Consider the following 12,762-nt stretch of genomic DNA (forward strand, 5'->3'; position numbering starts at 1 on the left):
ATAAAGCAACAATAATATAGATCCAAAAACCACTTTTTTTTTTTTTTAATACGAATCATATGTAAACATGCATCTAAATAATAAATTGTAATTGTGCCAATTCAAAATATCAATTATTATTATTTTTGAATATATCTATCTATATATACAAGCAAACTATGTTCTATTAATTTGTTGTAGATCAATTGGTGAAGATGTTTCACTCACCAAGCGTTTCATTATTTGTAACTATTATCGGACAACTGGCACTTTAAAGCTTTACTTTGATATCTTTCTTCTTGTATCTTTTTTGTTCTCACAACTCCAGGTCTGAAACAACCAGAATATGAGGGTCATGTGTCAGTTTTAGTAAATCAAAGAGTGAGTGATAAGTTTTCAATCAAATACCTATGTTTGTAATAATGAAGTTGATGCTCTGCAAAAAGGATTAGAAAATCTGTTTGATGGCAACACACACAAGAGCACAAGAAACAAACGTTAGTGTTAGCAACAAAAGATTATCCTAAACAGGCATATCAAGAGAGATATTAAGCATGAAATAGAAAGCATATAAACATAAAATGAAATAGCTAATCAAGATGCTCATAGTTGCTCCTCCCTTGTTCCTCTCCTCTCCAAGTCCCAAATGAGTGTAGCTCTCAGCAGCTTTTTGCACTATGGATGCTTATGGAGGATTGAGATTTAATACTAAGCTTCAAATATGAAATGAAAAGCTAAATACTATGCTAGAGTAGATAGTGATGCTATGAAAAAGCTCTATGCTAATGCCAGTATAACAACAATACTCTAAAATGCTTCTCCTTTTGCTTGAGGAGAAGGGTTCTATTTATAGAAGAAATAGGGAAATGAAGGGTTAAGATTGAGCAATCTTAACAAGGGTTAGGATTGAAAGTTGGGGATCCATGTGCACAATTGGCACCAATAAAATGGTGACAAGTTTCAACATAGGATTGGGTTGAGAGAAGAGGTTGGAGGCATTAAAGGCCTGAGAAGACCTCATGGTTATCTAGAAGGCAAGGGTCAAGTCTAAATTAAGATTACCCACTGGATTAAGAGTTAATCCAAGGATAAACCTTTGTGCAAATGTTTAAGAGATAATCATGGTCAAAGCATTAATGGCCTGATGAGACCTTTGGGTTGGGTAGAGGTTGAGTCAAAACAAATGTTTTAACCATGTGGGAGGGTTTGAGGTAACCATTAATGGTTATTGGAGACTTTGGGGATTAAGTGGTTGAAGGTTGAAAGCCTTCAATGGTTATCAAAGACTTTGAGCCATTTAGTGGTTGAAGGTTGGAAGCTTTCAAAGGTTATCCAAGACTTTGAGGGTTAATTTGTTGAACACACAAAGCATTAATTGCTTTTCAAAGACTTTGGAGTCTTTGAGAAGTGACTCCAATTTGCTTAGGAATGTGACAATATTTAAGGGATGAATTTAGGCTAATTAGGAAGGGTTTAGAAGAATCTAGAAGGGGTTTAGGCATACAAGTGGATTTTGTAGGAAAATGCAAGTGGGAGAAATTTTGGTATTTTCAATTAAAATAAAATCATTTATTTCAATTAAATGGTGTAATTTGCATTTGGATAAATATTCAAATAAATATTAATTTATTTAAATGAGAAAATGAAGATAAAGCATTTAAATGCTTGAAGACTTTGAGGGAAACCATTAAAGGCTTGAAGACTTTAAGGAAAACCATTAAAGTCTTAAGAAGATTATAGAAGGAAGCCATCAAGTTTGAAGACTTTAAAGCCATCAAGTTTGAATACTTTAAGGGAAACCATTAAAGGTTTCAAGTGGGTGAGGATAAATAGGATTTTAAATAAATAATTTATTTAAAATAGTTGTGCAACTTGCTTTTGTAGGAAAATACAAGTGGGTGGAGGATAAAGGTGATTTAAATAAATTATTTATTTAAAATAATTGTGCAACTTGCATTTGTAGGAAAATGCAAGTGGGTGGAGGATAAAGGTGATTTAAATAAATTATTTATTTAAAATAATTGTGCAACTTGCATTTGTAGGAAAATGCAAGTGGGTGGAGGATAAAGGTGATTTTAAATAAATGATTTATTTATTTAAATGTGAAAAGTGGGATTTTGGGGGTTTTAAATAAATATTAATTTATTTAAATGTGAGAGAAGATTTAATTAAATAAATATGATTTATTTATTTAATTAATGGTCTGAATTTGGTTAAGTGAATTAAATCAAATAAATTGAATAATTTATTTAATTAATAGGAGAATAGGGTTAAGATGAATTAATTAAATATTAATTTAATTAATTATTAATTGATGGTTAAATAATCAAATAAATACTAAGTATTCATTTAATCAAGTGGACAGATTTATGTGACTACATTTGCCCCTCTTTGAGACGGTGTGGTTTATCGCGTCGTTTCAAAGAAAGAAAAATAGGTGTGAAGAAATGCCCCATAAAATGTAAATTTAATGGGTGGTATGCCCCCTCGAGAGATGGGCCGAATTTTTTTGAAAAATCGGGCGATCTCTCGAAAAAGAATGAAAAGTGGAGGGGAGGTAGAATAGAAGAAATTAGAACTAATGATGAAAGAATGGGAGAAAATGGAGTGAATATGAAGAAACAACAAGCCAGTGAGTACCCTGAGGTCATGCAAGAGATACATAGCAGATGTAGTGTGGGGTTTGGATTGATGCTATACAATTGATCAAAATTGTTTGGACAATCTGGTGCAATCGGTTTAATTGCCCCGGTCAAGTCAAAGCGTGACAGTTGATGTCAGTTGGTCGCTTGGACATGATAAAGTCTGAGTAAGTGAATCAAAGTGACCTGATGTGACTTAGACAATTGATGTAATTGCCCGATGAAGTCAAGGTATATGAAGCAAAATACTCGTTGAGACGTAGACAATTGATGTAATTGTCCGTTGGATTGTGTTTGATTGGCTAATCAATTGATAGTATGTGCGTGTGATGGATGGTTGTGGGGAATCATGGCAACCCCGTTGAGACTAGGTCATTGTGATAAATGCCTGATGTAGTCTAGGATTACCATAATCGATTACCTGTTGAGACCCGAAGATACTTGATCAGAGTATCTGTTGATAGTCTAGGTGTGTGGGAGTCGATGTATCTGTGTAGACAGAGTAACTGGCTTAATTTTGTGGATGAGTGAGGATGGGAAGTGATGAAGGGATTAGGATGATGTTGATGATCAAGATAGGGAGGGTGAGGGGGGATTCGATGTTAGATAGAAGATATGGAGGACTAGGACCGAGTCCTATGGAAGAAGATGAGTAAAATAGAGTATGCATTATTATGACTACGTATGCATGATATGCAGCTATTATGAATGTATGGATGGATGGAATGCAACGAAATGCAATATATACAGATGAGATGGAATGACGATCCATGGTGCTTTATTTTTCATCATTGAGCTTTAAAATGTTGGAAGAAAATACAAGCAACTTGACATAAAGATTCAAGATGACCAGAGTATTTCTTACATGGATTTTGATATAGCAAGTTAATACAAGCAACTTGATATAATGGATCAAGTTGACCTGAGTATTGCTTGCGGAACAGATAAGGATTATCTCCTTTCATGCATGACTTGGATCGTCCTCCTTGATCTTAGGCTGATCATATCCTGAGACAAGTGCATACCGTACTAAGAAATAAAAACCTTTATCCAAATTGGATGAGGAGGAACCAAAGAATGAGCATTGTACCTGTAAACAAACAATATATACATAAAGAATAAAGAATATGGATCCTTGGTAATGGTTCATGCTCATATGGTCGAGATATACGCTGTAGTCAGCAAGCCGTAGTGATCTATGACTGCATTTGGCATAAGATCACGTAGCTTGGTGAACTTCCCACGTAGACACCATTAGTACATGCCCCAGAACTTCATCGGAAATAATGCACAAACGATACAAAACAATGTTGAAAAGATCCCGATACAGATAAACAAATGAATTACTCACAAATCAACCAAGTATTTGACAGCCTAACAGAATTTTCTTGTCAAAGAAAACATCATCTTGTCTTTGTTTTGGCAAGGAAGGATGCATCCTTGTTTTAAAGACAGTTTTGGATTGTTGATGTGGATTGTGTGGTTGTTTGGTAAATGGTCATTGTGTGAGTAGTTTGTCGCAATGTTTGTTTTGGTATCTGCATGGATGAGTATGTACAAGGTGTTGCCATGTTTTTGTGTGATTTTTCAATGGTTTTGTCGATGTTTTTGGATTTTGAATTGTTTTGAATGTTTTTGGTATTTTTGCGAGATATTTTTGAATGTTTTTGGATTTTTGATGATTGTTTGAATGAAGAACTTAATGAATCATAAGACAATGTAGAATCCACTTCCATCAATAGGTTAAAGGCATTGCCCCCAGTTTTAGACATGACTATGAAAAAGCGGGATGCAAGATGTATGGAGTACTATCATAATTGCAGAGGAATAACAAGCCATGGTTGATGGATGGATGGATGTATGTATGAAGTAGATGTGATCGCCACAAGTCTAAAAGATAATGGAGCCATAGCCTTTACGAGTGGCGCCTGTTTGCCAGGTTTTCACCATCGTTCTTACCCAAGGTGCCACCGGAGTGGTTGTTTACCGTTTGGATGCATGATTTTTCTTTACTTTTTTGAATGTTTTTGTATTTTCTTTAGGACATTTTTCTGAATGTTTTTGGTATTTTCTTTAGGACATTTTTCTGAATGTTTTTGGTATTTTCTGATATGCAGGGGAGCCTGATGCCTTGTACACCTTAGGTATAAAACCGTTTGAGGTGCATGCTATTGATTGGATCTGCGAGCGGTTCTCCGTCTGATGTAGCCAACTGATATGCCCCGGACCCGAATTCAGCAGTGACAACATATGGGCCCAACCAGTTTGATTCAAACTTGCCTTGATGTTCTCTGTTTGGTTGGTTGCGAGGATTTTCTCGAAGAACAAGATCACCTACCTCAAATGTACGAGATCTAACTCGGTGATTGTAGCTTCTACTCATGCGCTGCTGATAGGCTTTGAGGTGATTGTATGCAGCTTGTCGCTTCTCATCAAGTAACTCTAAGTCCTGAAGACGGGATACTCTGTAGGCTTCATCATCGATGAGATTATGCAAGGAAACTCGTAAGGATGGTATCTCGACCTCAATAGGCAAGATAGCTTTTGCACCATAGACCAATGAATAAGGAGTTGCACCTGTAGGGGTTCGAATGCTAGTGCGATATGCCCATAATGCTGGATTCAATTGAACATGCCAATCACGACCGGCATCATTGACTGTCTTCTTTAGGATCCTCAGTATGTTTTTATTGGATGCTTCGGCCTGACCATTGCCTTGTGGGTAATAGGGAGTGGAAAAGCGGTGTTGGATATGAAATTTCTCACAGAGCTCACGGACATCCTGATTTTTGAAAGGAAGACCGTTATCTGTGACAATGGACATGGGCACACCATACCGGCAGATGATGTAGTTGAGGATGAATGAGGCGATCTGCTTGCCGGTGACTTGGGTAAGTGGAACAACTTCGATCCACTTGGTGAAATATTCGGTAGCGGTAATAATGAATTTATGGCCATTGGATGAAGATGGATGAATCTTACCCACAAGGTCAAGGCCCCATTGACAAAAAGGCCATGGTGTTGTGATTGGTTGCAGTTCTTGTGCTGGTGCATGTATCAGGTCGCCATGAACTTGACATTTCTTGCATTTTCTGACAAAGTAGTAGGAATCCTTTTCCATAGATGGCCAATAATATCCAGCTCGCAAGAGTTTCTTGGCGAGTGACGAACCACTTGAATGAGTCCCGCAAATTCCTTCATGTACCTCTTCCAAAGCCTTTGTTATCTCACCTTGTTCCAGACATCGAAGGAGAGTACCATCAAGACCGCGTCGGTATAGGGTTTCGACAATAATGGTATATCGAGCAGTTTGGCGAATGAAGGTTTTACGTTGGTTATTTGATTGGTTGGGAGGAAGGGTGTGATCGCGGAGATAGGTGTAGAACTCACCGTACCATGGGGATTCAGAACCAACAAGGCAACATATCATTTCAGATTCGGGGATATCATAAGCGGGGATCCAAAGTTGTTCTACCAAGAACTCGTAGCGTGTTGAATTCTGTGGAAGATCTAGTAGAGATGCGATGGTAGCCATGGCGTCAGCAGCTCGATTCTGATCTCTTGGTATCTGCTCAAAAGTGATAGTAGTAAATGATGTCTTTAGACTGTCCACCATTTGCTTGTATGGCATGAGTTTATCATCTTTGGTCTGATATTCATTAGTTGCTTGTCGAATGACCAGTTGTGAGTCGCCATATACTTGTAGTTCTTGTAATTTCCATTGTACGGCTAACCTGAGTCCTGTGATCAAGGCCTCATACTCTGCTATGTTGTTTGTGCATGGAAATGTGAGCCTGTAAGACTTCGGGATGCTATCACCTTGAGGTGTGATAAACAGAATGCCTGCCCCCGAGCCGTGCCTAGTGTATGAACCATCAAAATATAGTTTCCATGGTTGTGCTTCTGTGATCATGAATATCTCTTCATCTGGAAAATTGGAAATGAGAGGATGATCACCTATGAGAGGTGCATCGGCCAACTGATCTGCAATAACCTGACCTTTGATAGCTTTACGGTCCACATACTCAATATCAAATTCACTTAGAATCATCACCCATTTGGCTAAGCGACCTGTCAATGCTGCTTTGCTAAGTAAATACTTGAGTGGATCAATCTTTGCAATGAGTTGCACCTTGTGTGTTAACAGATAGTGCCTCAGTTTAGTGGCTGCCAAGATTACTGCTAGGCAAGCTCGCTCAATAGGTGTGTAATTGAGTTCATAGCCCACAAGTGTGCGAGAGATGTAGTAAATAGCACACTCTTTTCCTTCTGCATTATGTTGTGCCAGTAGTACACCCAATGCTGTACTTGTTGCTGAGATATAGAGCAATAATGGTCTACTTGGATCTGGTGGCATCAGCAATGGTGGATTCATGAGATAGTCTTTAAGCGCCTGAAATGCTTGCTGGCATCTGTCATCCCACTGAAAGCGGATGTTCTTGTGTAGCAGGTGTGTGAATGGGTGACACTTATCAGCCAATTGTGCAATGAATCTGCGGATAGATTGAAGCCGTCCTTGTAGTGTTCTTAGCTGACTGATATTCTTTGGAGGTGGCATGTCCATTATTGCCTTAACCTTTGCTGGATCGACCTCAATACCTTTGCTTGAGACAATGTATCCTAGAAGCTTCCCGGAGGTCACTCCGAAGACACATTTCTTTGGGTTGAGTCGAACATGGTATTGTTCCAGTCTATCAAAGATTTTATCTAAGATGTGAAGATGTCCTTCTCTAGTAAGTGATTTTGCTAGTAAATCATCCACATAATCTTCCATTATAGTATGCATCATGTCATGGAAGATGGTGGTCATTGCTCTTTGATAGGTCGCTCCTGCATTCTTTAGACCAAAAGGCATTACATTCCAGCAGTATGTGCCCCATGGACATGTGAAGGCTGTCTTATGTTGGTCCTCTGGTGCGATCTTTATTTGATTGTATCCCGAAAAGCCATCCATGAGTGAAAGCATGGCATGTCCTGCTGTCAAATCTACTATGATGTCGATATTTGGTAGAGGGAAGTCGTCCTTAGGACATGCCTTATTTAGATCTCTGAAGTCTGTACAAATGTGGATGCCCCCTTTTGGTTTGCCAACTGGTACAATGTTGGAGATCCATTCTGCATAATCAATTGGTCTAATGAAACCAACATCCAGGAGTTTCTTGAGTTCTATTTTGACTAGCACGGCAATCTGAGGATGCATCTTACGAAGCTTCTGCTTGACAGGTTTGGCTCCTTTTGCTACTGTGAGATGATGCATGACTAAATCAGGATCAAGCCCAGGCATGTCTGCATATGACCATGCAAAGTTGATCTGACGCTGTTGGAAGAACTCTATAAATTGAGGCTGTTCCTCTGGAGTGAGAAGAGATGCCAGATGTATGATATGAGGATTTTCAGGAGTCCCCACATTGTATTCTTTGGTTTCCTCGATAAGAATCGTTGATCGTTCCTGTTGTGTACTAGCAGGGAGGATGTCAAACCCTTCATCCTCAGGCACCTCAGAGAGGTTTTCACCGTTGGATACGCTCTTTCTTTTTACTTTTGTTGGATCAAACAGTGCCACAGTGTGGTTTTCACTAGAAGATCCATGTTTTAATGTTATATTTTTGCAGCTGAAGGGTTTGGCATCCGCCCCGAAGTATGCTGCGCTATTAAGTTCAATGGCGAATCCAGCTTTGTGATCCCCGCTTGGTAGATTATCCCTTAATTCCAAAAAGTCAATGATAGCCTCATCATTTTGGAAGAGGTCAAGACATGGGGGATTTGGTTGGTTCCATTCGATGAGTTTAGGGTGGATAATGGGCATTACTTCATCGATTAAGTTAAGTGCGGGAGATGTATCAGTGAGGGTTAAGACGGTGTGGTGAAGGTCGTTGATGGTACTCTCCCTGTCAGAATCAGGCGTAGGATGAGACGTAGGGTCTGTGGAAGATGTTTCCAGCTCAGGTACCCAAGTGGTCTTTATCTGTGCTTCTCCGTAAACAGGGATGTCTTTGCGGGGTGGAGGTGGTGATGTGTCTTCCTCATCTGAAGTGTTAAGTTGCACTGAATCGAATTCCCACTCATGTGAGTCGGTCTCTGAATCACTCTCCAGCATCCGATTGCTATACCATACTGGGATGTCTTTGGAGTTAAACACGGCAGGTGTGATTGGTTTATGTATCCTTGTAGTGATCGGTGTTGCAGGAATTGTGATGGGGTTTAATGGATTTGTCACTGGAAGTATCGGTAATGGTGACTCAGTGGCTTCTGCTGGAATTACTGGTGCCATAGATGTTGCTGCGGGTTCCAATATAGTTGCTGCTACAAATGGTGTTGCTGATAGGATTACTGGTTCGTTTGATGGGATGAGTGACATTGGTGATGGTGGAGTTGTGAGCCTTGAGGGGGCAGCGGGGATAGTGCTTGATGGTGCTTTGATTATGAAAGGTGTCTTCTTTGCAGAGAATATAAACACAACACCTTAAATATTCAAACAAAGACAACCATGTTCAAACAATCTATTTTACAAGGTGTTAACCCTAGAGCAGATTCTCCACTTTCCTAATAAGGACAAACTTGAGCCTGCTGCTGACTAGGATACATGTTATTTACTCAATATAAACAAATCCTCCACGTCAGATAATTAATTTGAAGCAAACATGTGATTCTTTTTCGAAATAAGACACAACTTCACATGTGGGAGACAATTCTATGACAAAATATTCAGAGCCCACGTGGCCTGCATTATTACGTCATCGATACACCTACCACGTGCGACCAAAAGCTTACATGACGTACCCTTGCTTTAGAGAAAAAGTTTTTTAGACCAGGGAGTCTTTTTTTTTTTTTTTAATTGGAAAAACTATCCAAAATTAAAAATAGTATCAAGATGGTTTTATAATTAAATTGGTCCGATGATTATTCTTTGTTTAATAACACAAATTTTAAATATTGTATATTGAGAGTGATTTTTTAAATTTGGAATTTGATTTATGATTTGTGTAAGATTTCAGTTTTTAAAGTTTGGTTTGAATTTTTTTATAAAGTTTTCTAATTAAATTTATGTATGTATGTACGTACGTATGTACGTGCGTACGTTCGTTGTTATCTTTTTTATATATACACATTTTCACAATTTTATTTGTATTTTATTTGTTTTTTTTTAATATTTACATATATCTCATTTATTATGTCTATTTACGCACTCAAGTTATCTTGATGACCAAGAGATAGATGTCTTCTAACTTGATTATGTCTTTTGAGCTAAACTCAATATCATAAATGTATTAGAGGTAGAATGAGAAAACCTAAACTAAGTTACACTCAAAATTTGGCAAATCAATTTATTGAGTGTGGAATTGATGATGTACCCCTGGATCTAACCTGTAATTTAAATTTTCAAATTCGATTTTTTGTTGAATCCAACCCATTTCTATCTAGCGTAGAGCTAACTAACCACACATTTGTGTGATTTACTACTATGTACGTGTACTTAAAAGCATTCAATTGCATTCATTTTAGACATCAAAAAATTATTGAATAACATTCACATTAAGAATGTGCTAGGAACACTCCAACTAGAACACCTAAAAAGAACTTAGTTTATTTCGAACCACTCTAGTACATTTGCATGTTTGAAGCTTGCTATTTTTTATTATCAAAACAATCTTAAAGCTAGTTATTTTCTATGGATAGACCTAGGAGAACTTATCCTCTATTAATCCAACAACCCTTTAAAGTTATTTATATATTGGTAATCAACAAAGTAGAGTGAGCATTAATGAATTACATTAATATGATAGAAGAAGTGGACAAACAATCAAATTATAAGGCAAACTAAAAATAGATATGTTTCATATTAAATCTTCATATGTCAAAAAATTCAATGCATTCTTCATCAACTCTAAAGCTAAATACATCTATCCTCTTTCATATTTACTTTCTAAAATAATATCAACTTTTCACTTATTAGTCTTACAATTATAAATTTATTAAACTAAGTTAAATTTTATACTTATGTCTATAAATCTTATTAGATCTCGACCTAGATTAAACTTAGGAAATGTTAATTTTCCTTTACTCAATTCTATTAAGAAAATAAATTAATACTTATAAATAACAAACAAGTAGCTAATGTAAATTAAACATTCACACAAATATTTATTATATTTTTTAATACATCATTAATAGTGAGTTCAAATTGTCTTCGGACACGTAGTGTCGTGGTTAAAACACTTCGTTGGTGTAGCGGCCACCAAGGTTCAAACCCCTGTTGGGCCATTGTGCTTGCAAGCCTTGTGTCTTCATTGGGTCGTTGTGCTCACGGGTTTGAACAAGTGAAATGTGGGGATGAGGTCCCCCAGTTGTGGCCTCATCGGTTCATAGCTCCTGGTCAAAAGCATTTCATGTGGAGTCGAAAGACGTGTCATGCCAACATCGCCAGTCACATTAAAAAGTTTACCGGGCATTTAAAAAAAATAAAAAATAGTGAGTTCATATTATAAATTTATATATTATATAAATGTGTTTTTTAATCTATATAAGGGAGAAGACTTAACAGTCATCCATGTGTTTATAGGTATTATAACGTGACACGCTTAAGACTGAGTTAACTAAATTATTTTTAAAAAGTAAAAAATATTGATAAAAAATTAGTACGACTACAATATATGTGCACACGTATCTTTAACTACACCCTTCAAGGTATGTACAAAATAAAATAAAATATAGTTGTAATAGAGGAAAATTTGCACAAATTAGGAGAGTAAATGAAAATAAAAAAATATAATCTCCAAAATAAATTACAAGTGTGCATTGTACAAAATGCACCCTATGTGCAAATGCATAAGTCAATTAGGTTCACGTCACGCTTCTACATTACCTCTTAATGGTCCTTAAGGTATCATAGACATCTCTCATTTAATTAAAACCCATATATACTTGTATTAATTTTTGTAAAACTCCAATTAAGGATGATTTTTCATTGCCTAATATCGATATGATCGTGGATTTGACTTCAAGTCATGCCTTATTGTCCTTCAGGAATGGCTTCCTGAGTTACAGTCGGATTCTTATTAATCTAAAAGCTCAATATAAGACTTCCTTCAGAAACCCTTGGGGTACTTTCTACTATTTAGACATGTCATTTGGGTTGAAGAATGTTGGAGCAACCTACCAACATGAAATGACTCTAATATTTCGTGATGTCATTCATATGATCTTAAAGTATTATGATCATGACATCTTGGCTAAGTCTATAACTTGCCAAGATCATGTTAAGAACCTATATTTTATCTATGAAAGGCTTCAACTCTGTAAGATGAGATTGAATCCACTTAAGTGTGTCTTCGATGTTGATGTTGGAAAACTATTGGGTTTTATTGTCTCTCACTATGGAATTGAAGTTGACACAAACAAGATCAACGCAATCATTAATATACCTCTACCTAAGATCATCTCTCAACTTCATAGTTTGAAAGGGAAGATCAAGTAATTCATAGCGTATATCTTAATTGGTTGATCGTACCCTTCCATTCATGTGATTGTTGAAGAAAGATGTATGCATTCAATGGAACAATGAATCTCAAAAGGATTTTGAGTCCATCAAGAGATATTTGGCTAATCCTCCCATCCTAATGTTGGCTATGCAAGATATGCCCTTTCTATTTTATATCTTAGCATCACCTCATGCTTTAGCAACTTTATTTTCTCAAATGATGATGATGGTAAGGAAAGAGTGGTCTATTACATTAGCCATATTCTAATTGATTATGAAACCTGTTACTTTGCAATGGAAAAGTAATATCTTGCTCTCATCTTTGTAACACATAAAGTAAGACATTATCTTCTACATGCAGAGACTCACGTGATTGTTAAATATGATCTTTTTAAACTTGTGTTCTCTAGAGCTAATCTCTTTATAAGGTTAGCTAAATGGGTTATGTTACTTTCTGAGTTTGAATTTGCGTTTGTAAGTCAAAAATCAACCAATGGTCAAGTTGTCATTCATTAACTAGTGGAATATCCCTCACCTAAGTCCTTTTCCTAATCTAGACTTGTTCTCAGATGAAAATCTATTTACTTTGGATCATGAGCTTTTATGGGAAATGTATTTTGACAAGTCGAGATGTCAAACTTGTTTTGAAGTAGGCATAGTTCT

Source organism: Cryptomeria japonica, chromosome 9 (genome assembly GCF_030272615.1).
Source record: "Cryptomeria japonica chromosome 9, Sugi_1.0, whole genome shotgun sequence".
NCBI classification, from domain to species: Eukaryota; Viridiplantae; Streptophyta; class Pinopsida; order Cupressales; family Cupressaceae; genus Cryptomeria; species Cryptomeria japonica.